Source organism: Nestor notabilis, unplaced genomic scaffold (assembly GCF_000696875.1).
Source record: "Nestor notabilis isolate BGI_N333 unplaced genomic scaffold, ASM69687v1 scaffold213, whole genome shotgun sequence".
Taxonomy (NCBI): Eukaryota; Metazoa; Chordata; class Aves; order Psittaciformes; family Psittacidae; genus Nestor; species Nestor notabilis.
This window is the reverse complement of record NW_009923070.1, coordinates 93392-120429: the sequence shown is the minus strand read 5'-3', so window position 1 is coordinate 120429 and position 27038 is coordinate 93392. Positions and strand designations below refer to the sequence as shown.

Sequence of the window (27038 nt, the reverse complement as noted above, 5' to 3'; positions counted from 1 at the left end):
AGCAGGAATTATACCTCTGGCAGTGTTTTGCAAGATCAAGTCATTTTGAGAACTGTTTCAGTGAAGCCACTGAAGGAGGCTGGCAGGCTCTTGTACCAACAAATTGTGTATCTTGGCACTGACACAGCTTTTACAAGCGTGTTGTAATCGGGTCTTACCACAGCAGCGTAACATTTGAGGTAGTGATGTAAAATTTGGCACTATGCCTCAAGCTGTAAGTTGAACAATATGGTAGAGGTGACTGAATAGCCGACAGTAGATAGGGAGGGTTTAAGGAGGCCTGGATTTTTCTTGTTCTTTCCATATAGATTGCAAATTAAAAGGTTAGTTCACGTTAGAGGCTTATAACTTTCAGCTTCATACATACATAGGAAATGTTGTACAGCAGTAAAGGTCTTAGAAACTGTGATGTGTAAGATGTTGGGGACATACTCTCTAAAGTACAGTATCCCTCCTAATGTGCTAAGCAAAGGCTAAGGATGGCTGTCTTTTATTGTTCCCTGAAGAATCCAATCTGCAGTGCACAGTAAGCCTCAAGGTCTGAAGGCCACTGGAAATAAATGGTTTATTGGCAAAATTGAGATGACCTATGATTCAGAAACTGTATCCATTATCAGATTTTGAAGAAGGTCAGACATTTAGAATCACAGTCCTCCTAACTTTATCAACAGTCATCATATGGAGTTATTGTGAAAAGGAGTTGAAGAAAGAAGCTATAATAGCCATAAAGGTAGAACTGGAAATTTCAAGCAGTAGATAATAGATCTAAAGAAATAAGCCTGACCTTCAGAGGCCTGACAAACAAGATTAAGTGCTTTTATACTACAGAAAAAGAAAAGGCAGTGCATCTCTGCAAAATGCATTGTAACTGTGTGGCCAAGGTTGACCACAGAAAAATGCTCAAAAAATAATTAATTAAAAGCTCAAAATTAATTTATTTTCACCTGCCTTAAAAAGCGATAACCAGGATTTTCAAAAGAGCCTTAAAATGCTGGTTGCTCAGACCTGTATCTGAATGGGACCTGGTGTAGCCGGCGCAGTGCACACTCGCTGACCTCCGAAATGCAGTCCTTAATGCAGAACCTCCACCAGCCTTGGCACCCTCTCTCTCCACTGCCTATTGCAGCATTGGCTGGTATATCTGCTTTTTATTTGTGCCACAGATGCTCAAAAGAACATAGTTTTACAGCTGTCAGTGTAAGAGTGAAAAACTTGATGGCAGCTTTGAGGATTATATGGAAGATCGGGAACTGCCTAGTGAAGAGCTGGTTTAATGTTTAGGAAGATTGTAAGAACGAGTAAGACATTACATCACTGAGTGATGTTTTGGTACATTTATAATAACAGCAGCAATAAGAACAGTAATAAGCAAAATCAAGCCTATGAAAGGGGGGATGCTGGTGCTGAGATGCCAGTTAGAGCTGTAGGGACTTTGTTTTTGTTCCCTAGCATTTTACAAAAATAGAGCTTTATTTCTGTGGTGCATACCTGAGTTTCTTTTAAGCATCAAACAAAGTAAGGGTTCAATAAGCCAAGTCTTCCTTTAACAGACCATAATGCACAGATCATTGGTGTTTTGTAGTGGAAATAACCTCACTTGAGCCCACAAGGGCAGGAAGTTGTCTCCCGCTCCCATTGTATCTTTTTAGTTTGCTTAACAACCCTTACAATCAATACAGAGTTTATAATACGTGCAAGACATGATTTAAAAAGGAAAAATCATATCGTGTGTGAGTTTCAAGCATGACTCTACAGGCAGCATTACTATTTTTTTCCTTTAGCTACTACACAGATGGTTTAAAATTGAGGGAAGGGACTTCTGGTGGTGAGGCAATAGAATCACCTCAGCTCCTGAAACAATGCCATTGAAACTGCCCTGTCTTCCAGTTAATGTGATGCATCTCAAAGGTGACAAGACTTTTTGCAAGTAGTGCTGTTGAGAGCTGTTCAATAAGAGTATTTTAATGTGGGATTTATGAGTTCTAGTCTTTCTGGCATCGAATGCCTGATTTTGCTGGATTTCCTTAGCAGCAGCTCAGACCGCAAGGTTTGGGGTTGCAGAGGTGTCCAAGCGCGGCTTGTCTTCCTATTAGAGATTTCATTTTTGGCCTTGGGAGTGTGGGGAGGCTGCACTGTGTAGGAATGTCCAACCCTTTCTTGTAGTACTTTCAGCCTGGAGATTAGATTATGCATATATTCTCTGGTAACAGGTGTGGCACATTGAACTTTAGGCCTGGAGTTCTCTTGTTTAGATTCATCACAGCAAATCTTGCTTCTGTAATCTCACTGTTGATCACAGGCAATAGTCTCTACTTGTGAATTGCCCTGAAGCTACAGCTAGAAAATAGCAAGACCACAGCAATCTGCCCCTGAAGTAATATTCTTTGTGCTAGTGTTCAACATTTTGCTTTGGAGAACAATTCATTCTTGCAGGTTTTGGTCTGTAGAGCCCTAAATTGTCAGAGTGCCTCTGCTCTGAGCTACAGCTTGGTCCCATTGCAAGGAATTACCTGTTATTTCAATCTCAGTGGTTGCATTTGGGGCAAACACTTTGTGGCCAAGAGCAGAGTGTCTTTATCTCATACAAAGTATTTTTAGAGAAAATATACAGATGAAATACGATAGGAATAGCCATATATTCAAAAGGGGTATATGTGGAATAGAATCCTATAGTTTGGGTGCATAGCAGAGAACACATGCCTTCTGGGATGCCCTTCCTCTAGGATCTGCTAGGGCTAAATTTAAAGTTTAATACCCTAAAGTATTGCTTAGCTGCTTACTAGTGCATTTGTTGTTTAGCTTTAGTTTACTGTAGTTAACAGGAGTTGGGGCATCAGATTTGAGCTACACGTGTGGTCACTGGCTTGCTGTAAACCTTTCAGCTGAAAAGGTGGTATTTTGCTCTACAAAAAAGGCAGACCATGAGTGATGGGAGCATATGCTTTTGATAAGTCAATATTGTGGAGGACATTGAGGTCAGAGTAATGGACTTTCATTAGCAGGATTATACTCACAAAATCTTTGTTAATTCTGATGCCCTGGGGCTCTTGGTCAGGCAGGGAGGGGGGTGTAGCTCCCTGGGTGCACAGCCTGTGGCTGGAACCTTCTGGGTGCTGCTGGGTTGGTTTTGGTCAGTTTATTTGCCTGGAAAATGGTACATAGTCCGTACTTTAAAATGAAATACAGTGTAAATGAAAACAAGATTGGGAGTCTTGGAGGGAGCTGGGACAGTCTCTGTTGAGACTAGCACTAAATATTGTTTTATAGATGCTGCCAACATACATGCCTCAGATTTTAGTTGCAGAATATGCTTGTTTTCAGTGGATGAGAAATTTCTGGTATTTGTTATAAAATTAAATACTTTGACAAGGGACTTCATTCAAGTAGATGGTTTCAAGAAAGCAATGAGAACTGCCTATTGCCCCCTGCTGGCGGCAGATCAGGAGTTAGCCAGTAAAGTGCTTTGATTCTTGAATTGTGTTGAGAGCAAGTTTTAAATACTGAGTAGGTTTGGGGAAGCTTCTTTGGGAAAATGAGCTTTTTTTTTCATTCCACACAATTGTATGTCTGTGTTGCACGGTCATGGGACTTGTGTGACAAAGAGGGCTGGAGACGGGCTGAGAGAGTGGGGCTTGTCCAGCCTGGAGAAAAGAAGGCTCCAGGGGGACCTTAGAGCAGTTCCAGTGCCTAAAGGGGTTACAAGAAATCTGAAGAGAGGCTTTTGACAAGGGCCTGTAGGGACAGGACAAGGGGGAATGGCTTTAAACTGACAGAGGAGAGATTGAGATGCGACATTAGGAAGAAGTTCTTCCCTGTGAGGGTGCTGAGGCGCTGGCACAGGGTGCCCAGAGAAGCTGTGGCTGCCCCATCCCTGGCAGTGTTCAAGGCCAGGTTGGACACAGGGGCTTGGAGCAACCTGCTCTAGTGGAAGGTGTCCCTGCCCGGGGCAGGGGGTTGGAACTGCATGAATTTTAAGTTCCCTTCCGACACAAAGCAGTCTGTGATTTTATGACTTTCAAACTCCTGTCCTTCCAAGTGAAACTTGTATCTCCATAATCTCTTACAGAGGTGAGTCTAGAAAAACCTCTGGACTATGCAGAAAAGTACAGAGGGCTGGTTTGTGCTGCCTGGTCAGAGCAGTCACATTCAGAGCCAAAGGGTTTAGGAAGAGGAAGCCAAGAGCAAGTGGTGCTTCAAGTGACAGTGAGGGGCTGCAAGCAGCAATGAACAAGGCTGACTTTCTAGTCTTGATGAAAGCTCATTTGCTCAGAGTTTAATCCTTGTCTGTCTCTCTCTTTCCCCCCTTTTCCTCCACTTAAATCACTTGTTAATAATACTGCAATGCTGTGCCAGTCTTTCCTTCCCAGTCATTTTGGTACACTTAGCGAGTGCTCCCCATGTGACCGCTGACCTTTAGCTGTGAGCCAGCAAATCTGTCCTTTCAGAACTGTTTCATGTTTTCAGGAAATATCAACAAGCCAAACCCAAAATCTTGGCTTTTATTCCACTCTGCACAGTCAAAAAACCAATTTGTAGTGCTCATATAGCCTGGGATTTTTAAGCTGTGACAATCAAATGTGGATTGAAAATTATGTATTTTATAGGTGGCTGCTCATTGGAAAGCTGATGTCATGTAAAAGCTTTCATAATGTCCAGTGTTGGTAGCTGGAAATGGCATATGCTGAAACACAGTCCATGCAGATAATTAACAGTATTTGAGAGTTAGTTACATATTTCTTATGGAGATGAATTATAGCTTTAAATATTACAAGGTGGGGAACATCCTAGAAGCTGTTACACGCTGATGGTTAAAAGTTTAGAGATTTATAAATGCCCCTTGTTTAAAATTCAACCAAATATGTCTTTGACAGAGGAACTCACTGGTTCAACTGACAGTACATAGGGTTTCAGCCTCCTGTTTGGGGAGAGATACATATATACATATATTTACTTACATATAGTGTGGATGCTTAAGGCAGCTGGGTTGTGGAGTAAGCCCAATGGGAAGAGCTGTGTCCTACCCCACTGACTTTAAACCTGGACTGTAAAATCCAGAGGTGAATCTGAATTTTAAAGGTATTTTCTCAGTTGATGATAGCATGAACCAAGCCCTGCCAGCCTGACATTTTAAGGTATCCAAATTTGGTGGCCCAAATTTGGCCCAAAAGGTGTGTTCTGAGAGATAAGGGACTACTCTGTGCAGAAAATGATTGGCACAAGACCGAAGCATTGATTATCTGAGCCATGGGGACTGCAGTGCCTGCATACCAAACACATTGCCCCAACACAACTGCTCCACACTTCCAGTGTCCCGCTGCCACTGCTCAGATGTGAGTGGTCCATGGAGGCATTGTGTGGTTTGGGTTTGGTGAGGTGCTGTCTAAAAGTTAGTGTTTATGTAGAAACAGGAAAGAAATCTTCTAGGGGCTGGTTATAGCTCAGTATATGCTGTGTTTTGAAGTCAATTCCTTTGTTTCAAAGGTTGTAGAAAGGAGCACTTCTGGAGTCAGTGGTGTCCCTCTGGCAATCCCAGTGTGCTTGGTAAGCTTGCTGCCTCCTGCTGCCCCTGGCCTTGGCACTGGCTGCTCCCTAGGGCCTAGTGTTCAAGTTTGGATTTCAAATGTAATGCTTTTGATCCAGAAGTCTCTAATTAGCTGGGAACACTCTTTTCTTGTGGTAGGTCCCCATAATGGGGCTCTGCCCCTGAAATTGTGGTGTATGGCCTAAGTCGGTGGCCTTGGCCATGGCCTCAGCTCGGTGGGAGAATGCTGACCTCTGGGACATCTTCAAGCATAGTGGGGACATCAGGATAACTTCCATTGCTCCCTTTCCGAACATCAGTCTTGCACTGACCTTCTGCTGGTCTCATAACTGAGCATCTAATATCAAGCAGTGCCTGTGCACAAAAAGCTAATAGGGTCAGGGAAACTGAGGAAGAAGGGGGAATTAAGGGGAGGAAGGTGTTTGAGGTAAGCAGGAAGCTTAACAATTTTTTTCCTGGTGAAATAACAAAGAAACAAGAGGACATGAAACTTGGGAGTCAATTGGTTTTGCTAAAGAAGTGTTCCTCACTTGCACTGCACTTCTCTGACAGGCCAGGGTACCCTGTCTAGCAAAATCGTGCTACTCAAAGTGCCATTGTTTTGTGCCCCCTCTCACATTGCCCTTGGGCAGCATCATACAGAAGCAGCCCAGTTGTCCCCTAGCTTCACCTCTGGGATGGGTTATCAAAAGTACTTGTAAGAGGGGCTATCAAAGATGATTTCTGTGGCTCCCCTGGACTTCCCTCCCTTAGGGTTGGGTTTAGGACAAGACAGACAGAGAACATCCTTTAACCTGGAAATCAAAAAGGAGGCTCCCAGGTGGATGCAGGACAGAGAACCAAATAAAGGGGTTCCCTTGGAGACCTCCTTAGGAGAAAGGCAGCAAGCACCCACGCTTACCTCCTTCCTTCCCCCTTCACTCCCCCCCCACAAGGAACCACCTTAAGAAAACCCCTGCACAAAGCAGGATTGATGTGAGTTGGGCTGTCACTCCCCCTGCAGAAAGAAGATGCTTTCATGTGTGGTGCTGAGCATCTCATTTGGTATTTATGGTTTCCTGGAATGGGGTGCGGCGTCTACCGAGGAGCATTCCTGGGCTCAGCAAGATTAATCCCGACAGGTAGCTGCCTCGGGGAAGCAAACGCTTAGGCTCACCTGTAACAGCTCCAGCACCTGGAGTTTTCTCTCCCCTCACAGCCACTTCCCTTCACATTTAATCTGCAAGGCTCCGTTGTGTGCTGCAGGGTATATTGCAATGTACATGCAGCACTTTGCTTAACAGATGGCATGATATTCTCTATTATAGAAAGAAGAGAGAGCAAAATAAGGCAGTGACTGGGGTGAGAGCACTGACTGCACTGGGGTGCCTCTTGCAAGGGCTTGCGCACCACAAAAGATGAGCTGCTCCATCCCTGCAGAAATCAGATTAGGTATAAAAGGTAGATCAAGCATCTCTGTTTCGGCAGCTGTCACAATGTGTTGTCCCACACTCAAACAGCTGCCTCTGAGTGCTCAGAGAACAGTGAAATGTGCATCTGCTTGGGGACATGAAAGAAAGCACCTGCTCTTCTAAGATACTGGATGACACAGACATATTTTGCAAGAAATTAGTGATGTCCAGATAGTCCTTTCAGAAGAAAGTGTTGGCAGAGTTTATTTTAACATTCAGGAATCAATGCACAGATCTCTCTGAAAACCTCTGATTTCACAGAGTAATCAGCCAAACTTTATTACAAGCACTGGATGTTGCCTTCAGTGACTGAAGAAGCATGACACCCAGATGGCTGGGTGGAGGTCAGAGCAGTGGAACTCAGTGGAACAGGAGATGAACAGCTGAGGTTTTTTTGCACGGCTCTGCAGAAGAGCCTGTGTCTTGAACCAGTTTACACTCAGCCGTCTTCCAGCTGGTTTACTGGTTTCCACACGAAGCTCTTCCGCTCTCTGGTGCTCAGTGTTTCTCATAACATAGGAGGATTTCCTGAGCTACTCTTACTGCAAAGAAACACAGGTGCTCTGAATCAGGTCTTGAGTTGGTAATTCCCCCCCCCCCCATCTTGGTATTTGCCAAGAATCACATCTCTGTTCCTAGCCGGGTGCTGTAATAATTTGGGAACATCCAGGGCTTCAGTGGCAAGGTGATGTCCCAACTTACAGATAGGCATACACAATATGCTACTGAAATATGTGGCATGTCCTGACATAGGAGATTGTGTATTTTTGAGTACTTCAAGGTATCTGCTTTCATTGGAGATGATAGAAGTTCTTTGTTCTTTCTCACCAGAAATGCTTGTAACAAACTGTTGATTCTGCTTGATTAATTATTGGCACTGAAGTAGCACATCCATGGGGCCAAGAAGTTTCTTGTTACTGTAATGCTCTGCGGGGCATCCTGCCTGTCTGGACTCAACCTGTGGCCCAAGGGCTTTGTTTAAAAACAAAAGGCAAAACAAACAAATAAAGAACAGGTCTGGGTGAGTGGACTGTGGAGGGAAGAGATGAGTGAAAGATTGTTGATAGGTTTGTGCTAGAGGTTCGAACAGCTCAAGTCCCTTGGCTTTGGGTAAGGTGCAGGAGTACCAGAAGCCCCTGTAGTTCATAAAATGCAGTGATCTTCTTCCAGTAAGAGAGCAAAAGACGTCATTCCATGTCAAAGGGGTTTATCAACCAAGACCTTTCCATACATTCATTCTCAGCACCCCCAGCCAAAGAGGGAGTAGGCACTGGCTCTAAATACTCTTCTGAATAGAAGTGGGGTTTTGTGTAAGGCCCCTTCCAAAGTGAAAGTAATGATCAAAATCATGAGGGAGGTCTGCAAACAACTTGTATAAAAGGAGGCAAGGGTTTTGGCTGCTTAAGGCTGCTTCACTTCTTTCCCCTACTCCTGCTTTCGTATTCTCGTTTAATTTCCTCCCTTCAGACCACCACAGCTTCTTGCATTTAAAAGCACAGTTAACATGGTGTAACGTGTGCAGAGCTTTTTCCAGTGCCTCACTTCCCTTCCAGGCTATGTCAGGGTATTTTGATTCTGTTTCTTGTATTTTCTGAAATTAGCCACGTTAGAGGGAAAGAAAACCCTCACTTTACCCAGCAGTTCATAGCTACTTCTGAAGAAACTGGGTAGTGCTAAGTCATTCTCATTAAACCTGCAGATTTGGCCATGACACCTTCCAAAGCACCCTTTTATCAGTTACCTACCTTTATTTTTTGCATGCTTTTTTCTTCATCTGAACTTTTGTCTGTATCTGAAACAAAATTAAACAAAATAGGAGAAATTACCATAAAGAGCCATGAAAATAGCTTGGATTTTCATTTTTACACATAGAATGAGGGCTGTGATGTTTTCTCAAAGCAGCATGGTCAAGAGCATGTGTTTATTGAAACTCAGTGGCTCAGAGATGCTGAGAAAGTCAAATATATGATGAAATATATATATATGCATATGTAGACAAGTTGTGTGTATTTAAGTTGACACAGGGCAAGCCCCAGTTTCAGGAATTGCTGTATTCTGTATAGGTGTTACTAGGAACAAATATTACAGTATTATTTACATGTCAAGAGGTAACAAGCCTGTTAATTTGACTTGGGAATGCCACAAATATCTAGTTAAATGTGAATGCTAAATTGTGGTCTCCAGCTGTTCTTAAAAAGAAATGAAGTTCCAAATGAAGGAGAAGTTGGATACACAAAGAGCAGCTTCTCTGTGAATACTGGGGGCTTCGATCTTTTGTATTTTATTCCCAGCAGTGTTTTGCAAGTAATGCACTACTCAGTGGTAGCTGCCTCTGCTCTGCAGGTTTCCAAGCTGCGTTGGAATGATAACAATAAATAAACCAACCCAAAGCCCCCAACGTCCCTCCCCAAAAACACCAAGACAGCTGCGAGCTGGGGAATCAGACTGTTGGTTAGAGGCTCAGGGAAATAATGTTCATTACAATTTCAGATGAGCATCAAGTCTGGATTCAGCTTTTAACACACTGGAGATAATTGAGCAGCTTCCTACAGCCCCAGCAGTGCAGCGATTCACTTGTAAAATGCAACCTCTGTTTTAATGATGCTAAAAATGAATAAACTGGTCCTCAAGGACTAATGAATGCTAATAAAAGTATTGCGTGGCAGCCCGTAGTAAACTTGTCATGGAGGAAATGGCTGGAATTTACTTCCCTGAGAGCAGGATTTTGGCTCTCTCCTGGTGCACCCATCCATGCCCAATCATCTCAAAAAGCAAGGGTATAGCTGAAAATAGCCAAGAATAACCTATAGCAAATAATTTGTTTGCTTTGTGCTTTATATGTGACATCTGAGGGCAGAAGTAGATCATCCTTGTTTGTCTTAGTTCACTGTAAATCAAGGACTTGTCTGTATCCTTGTTCTCCAGTCTTGGCTCCCAATTAATAGTGGTGGAGAGGTGGTGTTGCTCCTCCTCTAATGTTGACTGCTTTGGCTGGCAATAAGAGCCCAGGAGCACCAACTAATCCACCTCCTTCACAGTTTCAAGTGAACAGGCAGGCTGTGCAGCTGGCTGTACCCGTGATGAAAACAGACAGTATTTTAAATGTCGGGCATGCATTTGCTACAGCTCAGAAATATTGCTATTTCAAACCTGAATTTTGTCCAGGTTGAAGAGCTCTTTGAAAGGAATATAATTGTTCTTAGAATAGAATCATAGAATCCCAGACTGGTTTGGGTTGGAAGAGACCTTAAAACTCATCCAGTTCCAGCCCCTGCCACAGGCAGGCCACCTTCCACTAGACCAGGTTTGCTCCAAGCCCCTGTGTCCAACCTGGCCAAATAGTTTGTGTTCCTGGTAGTGTCCAACCTGTCACCATCAAGTGCATGAACTGGTCCATGGTTCAGCTTCTGTTTCAAGCTGAATGTCTGCTAAATGGTAAATACTTTCATGTTTTTATAGTTCATCGTGAAAAAACAGTGAGGCAAAAGACTAGAGATTTCTTATGCAGTCTTAATTTGTGCCTCCCTCTCTGGCACAAATAAACTATTGATATTCACTCTTTCATGATGTGATCCTAGACTATTTTTTTTTTACTCACAGGCCCCTTGCCTCTTGCTGAGCGTATGATAGATGATGTCTGCTGAATCATCATCATTTGTTGAGTAGCGTGGTGCATTATTTACTGTACATCAGCCAAATCCTGCACTCAGTGCATAATTATTAATTTCCTCATAGGCTAATTAAAGATTGTATCATAATGCACATGCATCAAGGAGCTGAATTAAGGTTTCACCAGCAACTTGAGGTTTTTTTCTTTTCACTAAGTATGGGGATGTTTGACTTTTGTAATTATAAGACAGATTTAGAATCATAGAATGACAGAATGTTTGGGTTCGAAGCGATAGCTAATGAGCAAGAAGAAAAGTGAAGGCAGCTCGCTGGTCCTGTTGTAAAGCACCGACTCCTTCCCTTAATTTCAGCCTTTGAAACTTCGTTAACATGTTTGGCTGAGCTTCTCCTCAAAATTCATCTTAAAGCGGATTTCCAGCAAGGAAGACTTGTGTAAGGTACGTTTGCTGTGAGGTGGATAATTACAGGAGCAGAGTAGTGCAGGAGCTTCTCTGTCTGCTCATCAGAAATTTGCATCAACCACAATTAGTTAAGTGAAATCTTTAAAGAGCTCTTTATTTGATTACCCCTTTCTTCTTGTTGTCTAAAAGAGAGAAAATGACATTTGGACGGGAAAAGCTTTAGAGAGGGATGATCTTTTTATTATATGTTTCTTCAGTGTTTGGCACAGTGTGCTTGAGAGCTTCCAGCACTATAATAACAGTTATAATAAATGTGCATTGCCAGTGAAATTGTATTTTCATACTTCAGACATCACAGGTGAACTGATACAGCCTCAAACTATCACCTAAGGGGAAAAGAAATAGCTTTTCTTTGTTGTTGCCTTTAAACTGTGATAAGCATTTCTGTTGGCAAACAAACAAGGGCTTTTTTGCTTTTTAAAAGTTAATGTACAGAAAGTCTTCAGTAGATTAGCAGAGGTCCTGCGTAGGATGACTGTTTCATTACCAAGAATTTAAGTGAGCTATAAATACATTTTATGTCCTTTTACAAGTTCAGAGTACCATGAAATATAATTAATAGATTCTGGGCACTGCACGCATAGGAGCAACATAGGAAATAAACGTTTGACCTTTCTTACCTTTGGTCGCCAGTAAGCAATTGCTCTCTATGCTTCCTGCCTACATTACTTACTGTTTTGGCTTAAATACAAGAGGAAAATGACTACTGAGAATGCTGAGTGAACATTCACAATTGGATAGTTCTTCAGTCTGGATTTTTCTCTCCTGTGGAAGATGCAGTGGAAAATGCCAAGCTATTAAGAAACTAACAATTACCTTTAATTATGTGGGCCAGCTTTGAGAAAGAGATTTGGAGTCTATTGTAATTTCCTTTTCTTTCTGAAAACAAAACAAGAAATGCTAATCGAGACATTTTATACAACTGAAGCGCAGTGTGTCTGAAGCAGTTCTGTTTTATTCCTAGCCAAGGAAAACACCGTACATGTATCATACAGGAGTAGGATCCGCCCTGTGGATTGACATCCCTGAGGATTTACTGGGAAGCTGACTCACTGAAGAGCCTTTTCTGTAGAACTGAGCCAAGTTTTGACACTGAATAAGTTGATGTAACTGAGTTAGGACATGGCCCAATGATTCTCAGGTTTGCACTGGGGAATAAAGCTGTGACAGACTAGATCATTTTGAATGAAACCCAGAAAATTAAATACACAGTATTGAATATAAAATTTTATCTCTTGGAGCCAAATAAAATAGAACAAGCCCTTGTCTGCTGTGTGTAAAACAGGGGAAGAAACCATTGGTCAGCAGAGCTAACGGAAATGAGTTACGAGATCCAATTATCTGTTATTTGAGTCTGTAGTTCCCAAGCTCAAAGCAAGCCTGTAGCGCGCACAGGTCTCTCCTTGCCAAAGCTGCACGCTGCTGTTTTCTCTATGCTATGTGGGGCCGTTTCCTTGACATGTTCTGTGAGCTAGGAGCTCTTTGGTCAGTTATGCTGTGATTAATAATGCTCCTGGAGGAGCTGGAAGTGTCTGCAACAGCAGTTTGGGGCTCTTTTGCTGGAGGTCTTCACAGTAAAGGGTCAATAGGCACCTCATGCATCTTCAAAGGGAAGGCAGGAGGTGGCCAGCATGAAAGGTGAAGTACTTGCTGTAAAACTGCACTTGCTGCCCAGATAATAGCTGCCTCAGGAGTGTGTCTGGGTAAACTGAGGGTGGAATATGAGTCAGACCAAGAAATCATCTCATCAGAGCCAACTGCTGAGTGAACGGCAACTGCAGAAATACAGCTGTGGGAGTAAGTGTCTTCATTAGACCAGGGGTAAGCCTTGTGGCAAGGGATACGTGTAAGGCGTTTGACTGCAGTGCTGGAGAGTGGTAGTCCTGGTAGCCACTGCTCTTGTTTCAGCATGGGAGCTGTTGGGGCACAGAGATGAAGAGAAAGTGGATGCCTCATCCTGCACTGAAGGGCACAGCCAGGCATCCCTGTTGGGGGGATCTTTAACGTCACCCTGCAACTTGCCAAGATTAGCACCATCTAAACCAGGCTATGGAAACAAACTGGCCTGTCCTCGCAACAACTTTCTTTGACATCTCTGCTTTTCATACCTAAATGAAAAGACATGCTCCTAGTCCCACGGCCCTTCATATGGAGTCTAAAGCCTCCCTTCTGTTTGAATAAACATGACTAATGGCAAGTATCTGATACAGAGGCTGTTGAAATTGCTAATGGGGCATTTCCATGGCCACTGAAGTGCGCGTTGTGTGGTTAAGGTAAAAAAACATCTTGAGACTTAGATGTGAAGGAGCTGGAAAGGCTGAGTTTTAACAGGTTGTCCCTCATGGGTATCAGAACTGAGACTTTTGCTGCTTTGCATGCTTCACATTTACAGAGCAGATGGATTCTTTGAGGAAGGTGACTGCTTTGAAGATAGGGGTAGCTTATCACTGAGAAAATATATAAATAGCCTGTAACCAGTAACACACACCCTCCATTCAGGCATATTCCTGAGCACACAGAAGAGAGATGTTGGCAGACAGCAGTCAGGAGGAAATAGCCTGATCAGCAGGAGCAGTCATGTTTGGACATAAAGGGGATAGATCGGGGCATATAGGCAAAGAGAGGAAAGGAATATTTCTTGCATACCTGAAAAGCACATTTAAAGGAACTAGGAGTGATACACAGAACTCTGTCAGCAGACACAGCTTAGGTTTGGTCTTCTTCATTATAAAACAAAACCAAAAAAAAGTATGGTGATTAATTTTCACTGGAAAGGACTAAAAAGATCGGGTTCTGTGCTGTTGTAAAACTTACAGGTCTCTGTTGTGCAATATATTTTCCAAGGACAGCATTTGAGATAGCAGGCGATACCTGTGCAGACCACAAACTGCCATGTGGGTAAAATGCTTCCCTGCCAGACCCGAGTGATGGGTCACAGCGTGTTGACTGAGCACTTTCATCACGGTAATTGGACTGTTTGATGTCTGTTGTGTTCTGCACCAGAAGCTTCCCAAGCAACCCGGGAAGCAAGCAGCCACCAACAGCACATTTAAATCTTCTCAGGTCTCTTCTGCAGTCTTAGTGCTACAGTAAATCTTGCTAATTATTTCACTAGAGTTTTGTCCTCTTTGTATGTAAACCCAGACATTTATCTGTAGAGTTGCAGATTTAGGGTATTTTGTAGCAGTGTTAAACTTGGAAATAGAATGCATTTTCTCCATACTTCCAGAGATTCACAATGAACTGGAACAATTTGGAACTTGAAATCAGATATTGGAAGTTCTTTTCTTCCGATAATAGAAATTCACTGTGTCAGGCTAAGCTGATATAGTACTTCTATTTCAGATTGCTGCAAACAGGCAATTTGGGCAAGGAAACAGTCTCACTTTGAACTCCTATTAGGGATAAAATTATTTTTCAACACTGTCAAATTAGCAAAACTAATATCCAAGGAACAATTTGTAATTTCTTATTTACAAGAATTGCTGATGTGAATGAGACCTGTGTTCATGCTCTGAGGGACTACCAGCGTGATCATGCAAGCAAGTTAATGTCTTAAGCAAGGTGAACAGTGTAAGTCCAAAACCCCAATATAATCCCTTATAGAAGGAGTTCTCATCTTCATCCCTCCTACCCCCAGCACATGTACAAATGTGGTGGTTGTGTTTGCAAGCCTAATATAAACCCCATGTTTTTAACATCCTAGAGTACCTCAAGTGAATATCAAAATCCACCTAAGAGGCTTAAGACACTTTTCACATATGGGCTAAATAATAAAATATTAATTTGAGTCTGGAATTTTTTTTTTTTTTTCTCTCAACTTCCACTTTAGGGAATTTAAGTGGTCAATTTCCAGACAAAATTCTGTGGCTTTAAAGTAATGAACATCAAAGACTGTCTGTTTTTAAGATGTTGAAAAATGTTGAAAATGTTCAGGTAGTTAGCTTTGGATGATTTAGTACTTGGCTTAATTTAAATCCTGGAAAGATTGAACTAATGCATATCTTAAGAGGTAATTGCTTTGAGGAAGTGGAAAATACCATGTCTTCTTTATTTGAAGGAGTGTGCCTGTGGCAATTCAATGGAACAGTATTTTGGGGTTACTTTAGGCTCCTTAGTGACCATGGAGGGAAAAATCATGCCTTCCTTCGGTTGCAGTGAGAAAAAATACTCCATCCATGTGTCCTGATGACTATTTGGCCACTAAAGTCTATATTGCCATTGCATCAGGAGGCCAAGGTGCTTGTGGTAACCCACACAAGTGGTTCAGAGTAGCTGCTTGTTTGACCACCTAAAGGTGCCTGTGTAAAGCCCAGTTTTGAGACAGTGAGGTTTTGTTTCTATATAAAAATTGTGTGCTATTACCTTGTGTTAGACCTATTTGCTTTTGTGAAGTTTGACGTTCAAAATAGATACCCATTTTCGTAAGTATGTTTAGACAAATTCCCAAGCGTGGAGGACAGGAACTATGCTGTTGTGCCCTGTGGGTAGGTGGCCTGTGTGTTTTGTACATCTGTTGCTCAGAATTGGGCAGGGAACTGGTGAAGCCCTCCAGGAAAGATGGAAATTTCCTTTATAACTGGCCATGCTGGTAAGGGGGTGTGGGTGCAGACACTGCACTTCTGCCCAGCCCTCACCTGAGCACACTCTACTTTGAAAGAACCAGTCCTTCTGCAGAACAAAGCCAGGTGCAGAGGCAATCAAAGTCTATTTGCTGCTCTGTGGGGAAGGCAGTCAGGAGCGTTGAGCTAAATAAGAGGTTTGGTAGTTATTTGTGGACTATTATGCAGAGCTTTTTGGGAGAAAACTGAACTGGGGTAAGGCAGAGTACACCAAAGTGCTTGTAGCCAGTGTATGCCAACAGCAGAAAGATTTTAAGGTATGCATAGAAAGTTTTTATGGTATGAGTAGGCAGAAGAAAATAAGGACATGATTTTTACCTTATCTAATATCTTCATCCTTTAACAACATAAGGCTAAATCAAAAAAGAAAAGCTGGTCCAGAAATTAACCCCATAGCCTAAGTAGTGAGAGTCTTAAGAATGGTTCCCTGCCTCGTTTAAGATGTCCTTTGTGATTTTAGGGACATAGCGGAGGCTCTGAGCCAGAAAAGCCATGGGGCAGCTAATCCCATTTATCTCAGTGGCAGGCCCCTAAATATCTCTGATGTTCTGAGCCTGAGACTGTAATAGGACTTTCCCAGCTCCCACAGGTATTACAAAGATAGATAGACTAAAGAGGTGCACGCATCCTTCAGTAACAACAGCCATGTAAGTACTTTAAATGCACTTTATTATGCATGGAAGGAGTAGGATAGAGGAAAGATAATGTTATGTGTTAAAAAAAGAGATTGGCTCTATTAAAGAGGAGCAGTTGAGAAATAAGCAATAGCCAGGAGAAATCCATGTTAAGAAGTATTTTTGTAGACATGTCTTTGCCTCATTTTCCTTTTCTCTCATTTCTCTTCATTCCCAAGTGAAGTGAGTGACTCCTTCTTTTCAAAATGCCCTGAACCCAGAAATTAGACTAAAAACTTGCCTGCACATAATGAGGGAGAAGCTAAAGTACATCATCATAACTCTTAAGAGGTAATTTCCAGAGCTAGATGGTCCCACATTTTCAAATGTTCATCCTTCAAAGCCATTCACTTACTGCACTTCCCATGATTACTGGAACCTTACAGCACAGAAATATTGGTTCTTCTCTGTCTAATTTCAGAGCAGCGTACCAGAGCTAATGTACTCACTGGTGTCATTGCTCAGTACACTCCAGTCCCAGCAAAATGAATGGGCATTTGAAGGAAGGCTCAGGATGGCCCAAGACAGGCAGAGTAATTACAATTAAGAGGCATTTCCTAGGTTTTGAAGTGCTTACAGTGATGGTATTTGTAAATGGATTTCACTCAACATAAGCACGCTGGGAAGATGAAACTGCAGATTGCTAGAAATACAGCTTTCTATATTAACATTTTAAAGATATTTGGGTTTAGGAGGCTGGCAAACTGAAGCATTAGGAAGGAAACCATATGCACTCAGGCCTCTTTACACAGCAGACTTTTCTATCTTGCTTCTGTGTACCTTGAGAAATAAAGAAATGAAGACATTGAATTTAGCATTAATTCTGGAAACAAAACCAAAGGGACATTAGTACTTCCATGTACATTCACTTTTGGTAGCTGCTCAGCCTGATATAAATTATAACTAATTCTATCACACTGGTGCCTTATAAAATGGAGCTGTATGCAAAGACTTGCAAAGCATGTGCAGCACAGCCTATATAGACATCTTCTTAATAGATGCAGAAATCAAGCCACAGTGAAGGTGTCAAAAAACAACCCTTGAAATATTTAGTCTTCCAGCTTGGAAAGTAATAACATTACTGCTGCTAAGCCCAAGCCTGGCAAATATTTTTCTGTCATTAAAATAAGCATTTCCCAATGCTATTCCCTTCCTGTCACGCTGAGTATTGGGCTATAATTCTCCCCACTGCTGCTTTTCTTTGTGAGCGGGGAGCGTCTAGACGGGACGTGGTTTTGAAGGCGCACTCTCAGCCCTTGTCATCCTGGAAGTGTATAGGTTTGCTATAGGCAGTTTGGTGATGGTGTCTCTTCTGCTGCTCATTTGAGATATATATATATCTTTGCTTTTGCAAATAGCCTCTTGGAGCCAGTGGGAGTAGCTGTGTGCTTAACACAAACAAGATTTGACCTTAAAATAATAGAATAGCAAATATACGAGTTCAAATTGATGGCTTAGTGCACGGAAGTACCAAGAAGTACCTATAACAATTAGTTGCTCGTGGATTAGAAATTGTATGCCCTGCAACCCTCATTGTAATCCCATTTATTTTTTCATATATTTCAGGAGAGGTACCATTTAGTTTACATTAGCATGAATGATGAGTGCTAATCTGAGCTGACAGAGCAATTTAAAATTGGCATTAAGTTGCTGAGGTAATATCTAAAATATGAAATGTCTCATTCGTTAGGAGAGGTGAAGATGACAAGCTTAACTGCACCCTCTCTCAAACTAGTTTTATGCCAAGGCAGGTCTGCTGATTTTTGTACAGCCAATACTCTCCTTGTACTTGGCTTCAGTTCAGGTTAGAGTTAAGGTCCAAATATCACCTTCTTCACAGTAGCTCAGCAAGGTGGGTATAGAAACCAAGTGCTATATAGAAACCAAGTGCTGTATATATATCAAGAAAAGTCAAACAAAAAGTTTTAACAGGGACTTCACCCTTCCTTTCCCTAGCAACAGGTAAGATCATTTAGGGAGATCCAAGAAAAATTAGGTCTCTTAAGCAAGGCAGTTTGCTTCCTGTCTTCAGAGTAAGGGGAATGGCAGCTGTCCTTCTCCTTGAGAGCACAAGTGACACTGTGGCACAGCTGGCATAATTTGGATTTTTAGGAGGATGTGCAAATTTTTTCATTACAGGCTCCACTAAATGATCTTGGCTGGAAATACACGACCAGATGGCATTAGAGCTGCTTTCCCTATAAGATTACAAAGTGCCACTGTTCACAATCTCAGCAGCTGAGAGATTATAAATTACTGGTGCAACCGGTTGTTGCTTCTTCAAGCTAATTTTCTTGATGCACGGGGAGTCTTTAGGTTTCTCATGATAATATCTTCAACTTAAATATGTCAGGTTTTATTAGTTGCCTGGTTTAGCTCTCAAATCCCACCTCTTCTTTGTCATGAAATTAGTGTTGCATCCTCATCTTTTACTCTTTTCTGGGCTTATTGTCTGTCATCTATGGGCTTTCTTCACATCTCTGCCTTCTTTAATGTCTGCAGCATGTACTTCTGACCTGTGTATTGACTGAAGTGAGTACATTTAGACTTTTGCTAACTGTGAAACGTGCTGTTCTTGTGTGACAGATACGCTACTGAAAGGTAGCAGTGCTTTCCTTGCTGTTTGCATGTGCATAAGCAATGAAGGCACATGATTTATTCTGGTCTTTGTGCATCTCGGGTCCTAGAGTGCCCTGCCAGGGTATTGTCAGCCTCCTCTGGAGCCAGGAGGTGTGCAAGTGCTTGAGCAGGCAGCAGTGAGAAGAAGACATGCTCATTAATCCTGTGCAGTTTCTGGGTAAGAGGAAGCAGCAGTGGGGAGTGAACCTTGCTGGATAGTGTTTTTCAGATCATTTTTGAGTATCAGGTATAATTTTAACAGGTAGTTCTTTCAAATTATCCCAATCTATCCACATGACTCTGCTTTGTAAGAAAGTGGAAGGTAAAGATGAAAAACTTCATTGTAGACTCCTGGTTCTGTCCCTTCTTTGAGAGTCAGCTCCAGAAGTGTCAGATGATCCCTGAGAATCAGATAAAGAAGCTCATGGAGTGGGTGAAAGAGGATTTATCAGTGTAGCCTGTACTTTGGAGGGATGCCCACCCTCCCTCTGTACTTCCAGTGGCATACCAAATGACTCTGAGACCTTCCATGGTGGGTGATTCCATTAGTTTATTTTACAGGTTTAACTGCAGCAGTATTTTGCAAATGCAGTGTTTGAAAATATCTGCCTCTGCTGGAATCCTTTGAAATTGAAATGAAAAATACTGAGTTTGGTGGCCCACTAACCCTTGTGAAGTACAGAGCTCGCTAAGACTTAAGCAAATGGTTTTAGAGAACCAGAAATAGGTTTCTCATTAAGCATTCCAAAGAATGCTTTGCAGATACATATTAAAAGACATCCTCTATGTACACGTTTATTTATTGCCTGTAATTTTCTCTGTACTGTAACTCTGCTTGCACAGTGCAGCTGGGCATAAATCTCGTTTTTAGGAGCCCTGCTCGTGTTATGTTTCTTGACTTTCTATAATAACAAGAAATGGGATGCTTTGAGATAATCCAGGCAAAGGTGTGTGCAGTGTAACAACATCTGGAACAGTTACAAAGGGATCATTAATGCCACTGAACCTAATGGCTGAAGCCTGTTTGTCATTGCAGCTTGAAGGTCACCTGAATTGGAAATCAGTTGCAGTTGTGCAGGCCAAAATGCTCATTTGAACTCCAGAGCAGGGTACAAGAATCGTAATATGAATGAGTATCAGCTTGGCCAGCATTCAGGAGAAGGTACTGTCCTGGCTGTCTGGCCAGGGCTACTCCTCAAGGCATCTGATAGCAAAGGAAGAACAGAGTAGATGAGAGAACAGTGTACCAGAAGAGTGAAGAGGTGAATGAGAACAGACTACAGAGCTGGCTAGACCAGAGCCAGGATGGGCAGATGGGGGTGTAACGGTCTGTTCAGACGTGGATCCAGGAAACAGGCAGGAGTGGCCCCTGAGTCAGAGCCACTGCTGTGTAAGTAGGTGTTGCAGTTTTTATCAGCAACAGCATTGTTACTATTATTGCTATAGGTATTACTGTGCAGTGAGGGAATGGGGACAGACTCCGGGGAGTCTGGGCCATGTCTTCACCCATGCTAGCACTGTGTGACCTAGGGCAGATCCTAAGCAGAGAGAAGAAAAGCAACCTTTAAATTTACAAACAGTGATTAATTCTAGCTGTGTTTGAACTGATTATTCAGGGAAAAAGGAATCAAAGATGGGATTAGAGGTTTAGCAAGCATGAGTGCATCCTCAGGCAACTACTGTTCTCTTGCAACTCTGTTGCACTCAAATGTCACTGTGCTGCTATTATACCATTGTCCCAAGTAACCTGCAGAAGTCCCAGTGGCTGCACTCAATATAAAAAGCATCTTGGTGCTTCCTGGCTTCTCGAAGCTCTCCCATCATGGCCTGCTCCTAATAAGCTTCTGAATTACATTTTATTATCCTTACCATGTTAGGCTGTTTTTTGCCTGTTATTGAATGTGAATGATTGCAGTTGTATGCACAGGTGAACTTTCAAGTTGCTAGAAAAGTTCCTTGACAAGGTAACACTCATTGGCTGTGCCTGTAGCTCGCTTGCCTGCTGTATCTTTGCAGGAGTATTTGTTATGTTTAGAGTTGATCTCTCCAGTACTAGCCTGGAGAAGTTGTCTATTTCTCCTGGACTCTTTCTGTTTTGGGCGGTGCAGGTACATGGGCGTAAATTGCTTCCCAAGCCAAGATTTGTTAGGGTATAGAGCTTCCCAGGCTTCATTTGCCTCCTACCCTCAAGTAATAAATGTCACATTGGATTTTCTTCTTTGCAAGTAGCTCTTTATCAGAAAAATATTAATAAAACTTACTAAAAGAAGTTTGTTTTAACAGGTACTTGCCAATTAATGTTCTCTGTGTGTATGTTTTTACATTTGAAGAGTACTGGCACTGAGTGTTTCATGAGCTGTATAACAGCTCTCCGAAGCTGGCCAGAACATTTTGAAACATTACTTATAATAGGATGAAGAATCTTGAAAACAAGATTTGTTGTAAGCTTTGTATTGTTGCCTCTCATACCCTTGCATGTCTGTTTTTCAAGCAGCATTTTATAATCTCCAGTAAGCCCTGAAGGGTGCTTAGCTGTTACGGTTTGGCTTAATATAATCTAAAAATGGCTAGCAATGAATCCAAACATTTCCATATAAAGGAAGTGTAGGATTGGACTGCCTCACTCAGAGGAAAGAGCCAATAAATCCAATATATTTGTTCAACTCCGAAATACCCACCTTAATTTGGTGCAAGGGGGGAAATTAAAAACACAAGCCTGTATTTTGAAGTACAGTAGTGGGAACCCCATCTCAGCATCTGAGAGGGGGAAAGGGGGAAAGGAGTGATGTTTGGTGTGATTAATACTGTACCAGGGACAGGGAAAGTTGAGAGGAAAACACAGCCATCTCCCGAAGGCTGTTGATCTCTGCTCTGGGCTCCTGGCCAGTCTAACTGTCCCTGAAATAACTGCAATTTCCTGAATTAAACAGAGCCAAACTCCCATTTTTGAAAAGGACAAATTAGACCATAGGAGAATCACTTGTCTTTGCAGCTCGTGACAAAGTACTCCCAACTTAAGAGGTTGGTCTCACCTTTCCTTGATTTTATAGAGCTCTTATTGGCAAGTACTAGTCTTGTTATGGTTTAATCAATATTAATCTCAGTTGGAAGGATACTTCTGGTTGCTAATTGAGATCAGGTTCAATTCCATCTCGTCATATTTGCTGTATAATTATTACATGCTTTACATCATGTCAGGAGAGTCTTGGCTAACAGCATCAGTATAACATTCCCATATGCCGGCACAACATACAGCACAGGAAAAGCTTTTGTGAACTTGTTGTCTATGCAGGGTATAAATCTCTGAAATTCTCCAAACTGTGGAAAGGTTCACAAAACCTAGGAACATCTATCCTGTTTCTGTTCAGCACATGCTGATACTCTCGTATTTATAGTTTAGTTCTTCTAAATGATTAAATATGAGGATATAGCTGGGTATTTCTGGTATGTCATAAGTGTATTACACCCTTTACTGCATGATTCCATTGAAACAAGAAACAATTTACTGTGGGAGAAAAGATAATTGACTAATACCACCTTTAAAATAGATGTGATGGGAAGATGTACATGTAAGAAATAATATCCACCTGAAATAATTTATTCTCTTCTTTGAAAAAAGAAGTCCCCAGTGGGTATTGCGCTGCCCAGCTGTGTGCACACCACATAGTCATAGAATCCCAGACTGGTTTGGGTTGGAAGGGACCTTAAAGCTCATCCAGTTCCAACCCCCTGCCACGGGCAGGGACACCTTCCACTGGAGCAGGTTGCTCCAAGCCCCTGTGTCCAACCTGGCCTTGAACACTGCCAGGGATGGGGCAGCCACAGCTTCTCTGGGCACCCTGTGCCAGCACCTCAGCACCCTCACAGGGAAGAGCTTCTGCCTAATGTCTAATCTCAGTCTCCCCTCTGTAAGCTTAAAGCCATTCCCCCTTGTCCTGTCCCTACAGCCCCTTGTCAAAGCCCCTCTCCAGCTTTGACAAGAGCGAGCTTTATTTTATTGCATCTTTGGCATGTCTGCCGAATGCCAGGTTTGGCCTTAGACTTCCAGGCTGGCTCTAGCCAAAACCACTGAGAATAACCAAAAAAAGAGGAGTGAGATTTGTCACCTGTGCAGAATTTGGTACAGCAGGAGCCTCTAATCGAACCCCAGGGGCTGCAGGCAATGGTGGCAGTGTCAAGGTTGGGTTTGATGTTCAAAGAGCAGCCTATGGCTCCTGGGAGCCTCACTGCAGAGCAATCTGGCTGCGTTCTCAGGGATGCTCACGTGTATTTTTAGAGCTGTATATTGCAACATGTGCAAATTTATTAGAGGTTGTTAATTAAAATTGCTGTGGTGAGCGCTTGTTACTATATCTGACCAGAAAGCTTCCACAGATAGTTAAAAGAAAAACTGCCAAAACCCACATTAGAATAAATGCAGGTTAGTGACTAAAATGCAGTATCTAAAAATAGTTGCACTACAAATAAATGTAGGTATTTATGTAGTGGAATTGCTGCTTTTTTCTGCTTTTCATTTTATGGATTTCTTTAAAGATTTTATGGTTTCTTTTTTGTCATATATATTTTTTATTCATATGTCCAGAATCCATTTTTGTTTCCATGATATTGATCCAGATGTATAGCACACAGCATTGATTTCTGCTTGTATGTAATACATCCATATTAGCCATGTCATCCACATCTGGGAATAGTGAGAACCTGGCTGACTGTGGTCTGCAGAAGGATAAAAAGTGACTTTCTAGAATCAAATCTAGGTGTAGGAAGAGATACAGGGTATAGTGTAGAGTGTAGCTCACCAGGACATATCACAACTGATTTCTAAATAGGTCCAAGTGGAAAACAAAAGAGAGTGGAAATTTTAAACTTAGAAGAATAAGGAAGAGAATGCAAATGGATAAGACTATCAGGACAAAGAAATGGCATTTCAGAAGCAGCTTAGGAAACTAAACAAGATATAAAGAGGCCAAAGGATCCTCCCTCCAGCATCCTTCCAGCCCACAAATGTTTCTGTGTTCTTAACTCTTCTCTGCAGCAGAGCATGTGGGTTTTTAAGATGTGGTCCAGGCCCCATTGCTTGGCCATGGCCTATGACCAGATTAAGCAGCAAGTTGTGCTTTCAACCAGAAAATCCTACTCCCTCTGGCATGGCTGGGCTGGGCTTATCCTGTCTGTGGTAGGGCCTTCAGCTGTAACCTGTAGAGCAACTTAGGTCATTTTTAGCCTTACAATTAATAAGGGTGGCTTAATCCTCTTTACCTTCCAGTCACTGGCTATTGTCATGACTTTTCTTCTGACAGAAGAGCTATTTGTAGACACTTGCCTGTATACAGATGGTTTGGCAAGCTGCACACAAGTTATCATCTTCCTTACAAGTCAAACCCCACAGGCATCAGGCTGGCAGAACTGTAGCTGCTCATTTACCTTCATAAGAATTTGTACAACACTCACAGTTTTCTTCTTCTGAAATATGTCCAGTGTTTTATGGGTTACTAGAAGTAACTGTAAAGGCTACAGCAGTTTTAGCACTCACAGATACTGTGTAGCTCAAGGTTCGGGGGGTTTTCAAATGTGCTATTTCAGTTGTTACTGTTTTACCTTTGCTGCTGGAATGAGAAATATTTGGCCATCACCCTGTCATAGCACTGCATTCATCTGCATTTTTTCTAAATAGTGAGCAAATATAATTACTCTCCCCTTTGTGTTATCCTTGGCACTTATGCTAATTCTTCATGGAAATAGCTCCATGTAATTGCAAAGGTTCTTTTCAGGATCCTTAAGCTTTTCCTTCTCCTTGTCCTTTTTGCTTCTGGTTATAGATTCTCCTGCTTACTTTCCTCTGTGCTGAGGTGGGGGCCTGTCAGGGCTATGAAGAGTGCAAAAAATATTCTTCAGAGGGTCTGTAGAAAGACTGCTTTGGGACATATGTTTTATTCAGGTCATGCTCTCCTCCTACAGAAAGTCCATAGTAATTATTAGTTTCAATAAGCAGCCACATAGAAAAGACAAGTAAGGAAATTTCTCACTACCAACCTCGAGGAGGACTGGAGAAGATGGTTTTCTGAGGTCTCTCCTACCCTGAGGTAGTGTTGCATTTTAACACTAGCTTTGAAATTTATTCTGTCAGAGGATTTTGGTTCTGGAGTGCAGAAATGTGATGCTGACAGGCTGCATCATTCTCTGTGTGTTACACTCCTTGAAAGCTCCTCCAAAAGGCCAAGTCCCTGAGCCAGCCCTCCTATGTGACAGGAGGGAAAGGCTGCCTATGCCCTGTGGAAAGCCTTTGGTGCTTAAGCAGGAAGCAGGGAGGTGCCTGTTCACTTCTAAGGCATGAATTAAATATTAAACAAGGGTTTACTGTTCTTGTGGTGGTAGAAGTAAAGACAAACCCTTAACCAAAGCCTCCAGGACTGAATGACCACAGAAGTTGAGAGAAGTTTGGCTATAAATACCAGTTCTGTGGTGAAGCTCAGGCCTGATTAATGTGAGAAGCTGGGTGGGTTGGTGCTGGCGAGCACAGGTAGCCCTGTGGTTCTTTCCAAGTGTTTATCTTGAAGCACTAGGGCCTTTTCAATGAACATACGAGAAGTGTTTGTGACTGTGTCTATGGAGTGTAGGTTGTCTTGCAGCTGTGTAATGCTTAGAAATCCTTATTTCTTACAGTACCCAGACATATGCCAGCCATTTTACAACATGGAGGTAATGCTGTACTGCCTTCCCTGGAATGATGTACCACAACAGTACAGGAAGACAGGGTGGACACAAGAGATACAATAAGAGAGTATCTGTCCAATAATCTGGGAGGCTCACTAGAGCCCTGCATAGACATGTACACAGCAGGGAGTATGTTTTTGAAGAAACAAAATAAATTGCAGAGCCATGGGATAGGGAGGAGAGGGTGGAGGAAGGGAGAAGTGGGGGAAGAAAGCGCAAGACCAACTGCAAAAGGAACAAACATCTCTTTGAGGATGGTGTGTCTTATGCCTTTTGTGGGGTTTTCTAAGTTGCCTTCAGGCAGTTCAGGATGTGCAAGAGATATCAGGAGATCAGAAGGGGCTGGATAAAAGCCTGTGCTCAGCCTCCTTCATCACTAAGCACAACTCTCCTTGTTTGAGATGAAAAACAAACACTGGGTGCACAACCTGCTGTTTACACGTCTGGTGGATCTATTCACACGGGGCTCTTCTTGCAGCCAAGAAAAAGGTGCTTTTTTCATAGTTTCTTTTTAAGGTTTCTTGTTATTTGCACAGAAAGGATAAATGTACAATCTAAGTAGGGCTGAGCAAATGACTTGGGAGCATGAGCCTGGGAAGGCTGGGTGTCAGATGGCAGATATCTCTTATGGCAGCACAGGGTTTCTAAGACAAGTGGGGACCAGGCCTGAACCAGGCAGGCACTGTGGATGCAGTGAGCCATCGTGGGGTGCAGCACTGGGCTCTGCAGCGATCGCTGGATGCCTGTGTGTACCATCCTGCCCCCATCCTGGGGACATGCTGCATCTCAAAGCAAACAGATGTGGTGTTACGATACAAATGGAGGCATTTAGAAGTCCAAGTAATTTCTTACCATAGTATTTCAAAGCATGCACTTGGTCCTTGTGTGGTGGTGTGTTTGATAAAGCTCACTGGGCGTCAGGCACATAGCCTGTATTTTCTCAGGTGTCCAAGTGCTCTGTTAGTGGGTAGAACTCCTCCTGGAGGAGTATGCTATAAATACACTGTCAAATGTAGATCTGCTTATCAAAAAGAACTGGGAAAGAAGAAGGTTTAAATGTAGGCAGTGCTCCCTTTGGCTCTATCAGCTTTGTTTCAAAACTGAACTCCATGGCCTGAGGAACATTTGCTATCACTATTAGTGTTTCATAGCAGCCTTTTACTGTCAGATGGATTTTTAGTCTTTACTTGATGTTCTGATCATGTTACCTGTTCATGCTCTTCATCACGTTGTCTTTTGAAGAGGGAATTCCAATATTATGTGTCTTTTTGGAGTTGAGAAAAATGATTAATGCTGGAAATGAGACGCTGATTTTGGTTTCTAATCCT

General features: G+C 42.3%; 1 protein-coding gene across 1 annotated transcript in view; it reads left to right on the top strand.

The window, feature by feature from the left end:
* Window positions 1-27038, top strand: part of GPC1 (glypican 1) — a gene marked incomplete at its 5' end in the record, with an annotated part of 96794 nt that overhangs the window by 308 nt on the left and 69448 nt on the right. The gene's annotated exons all lie outside the window — the stretch shown is intronic.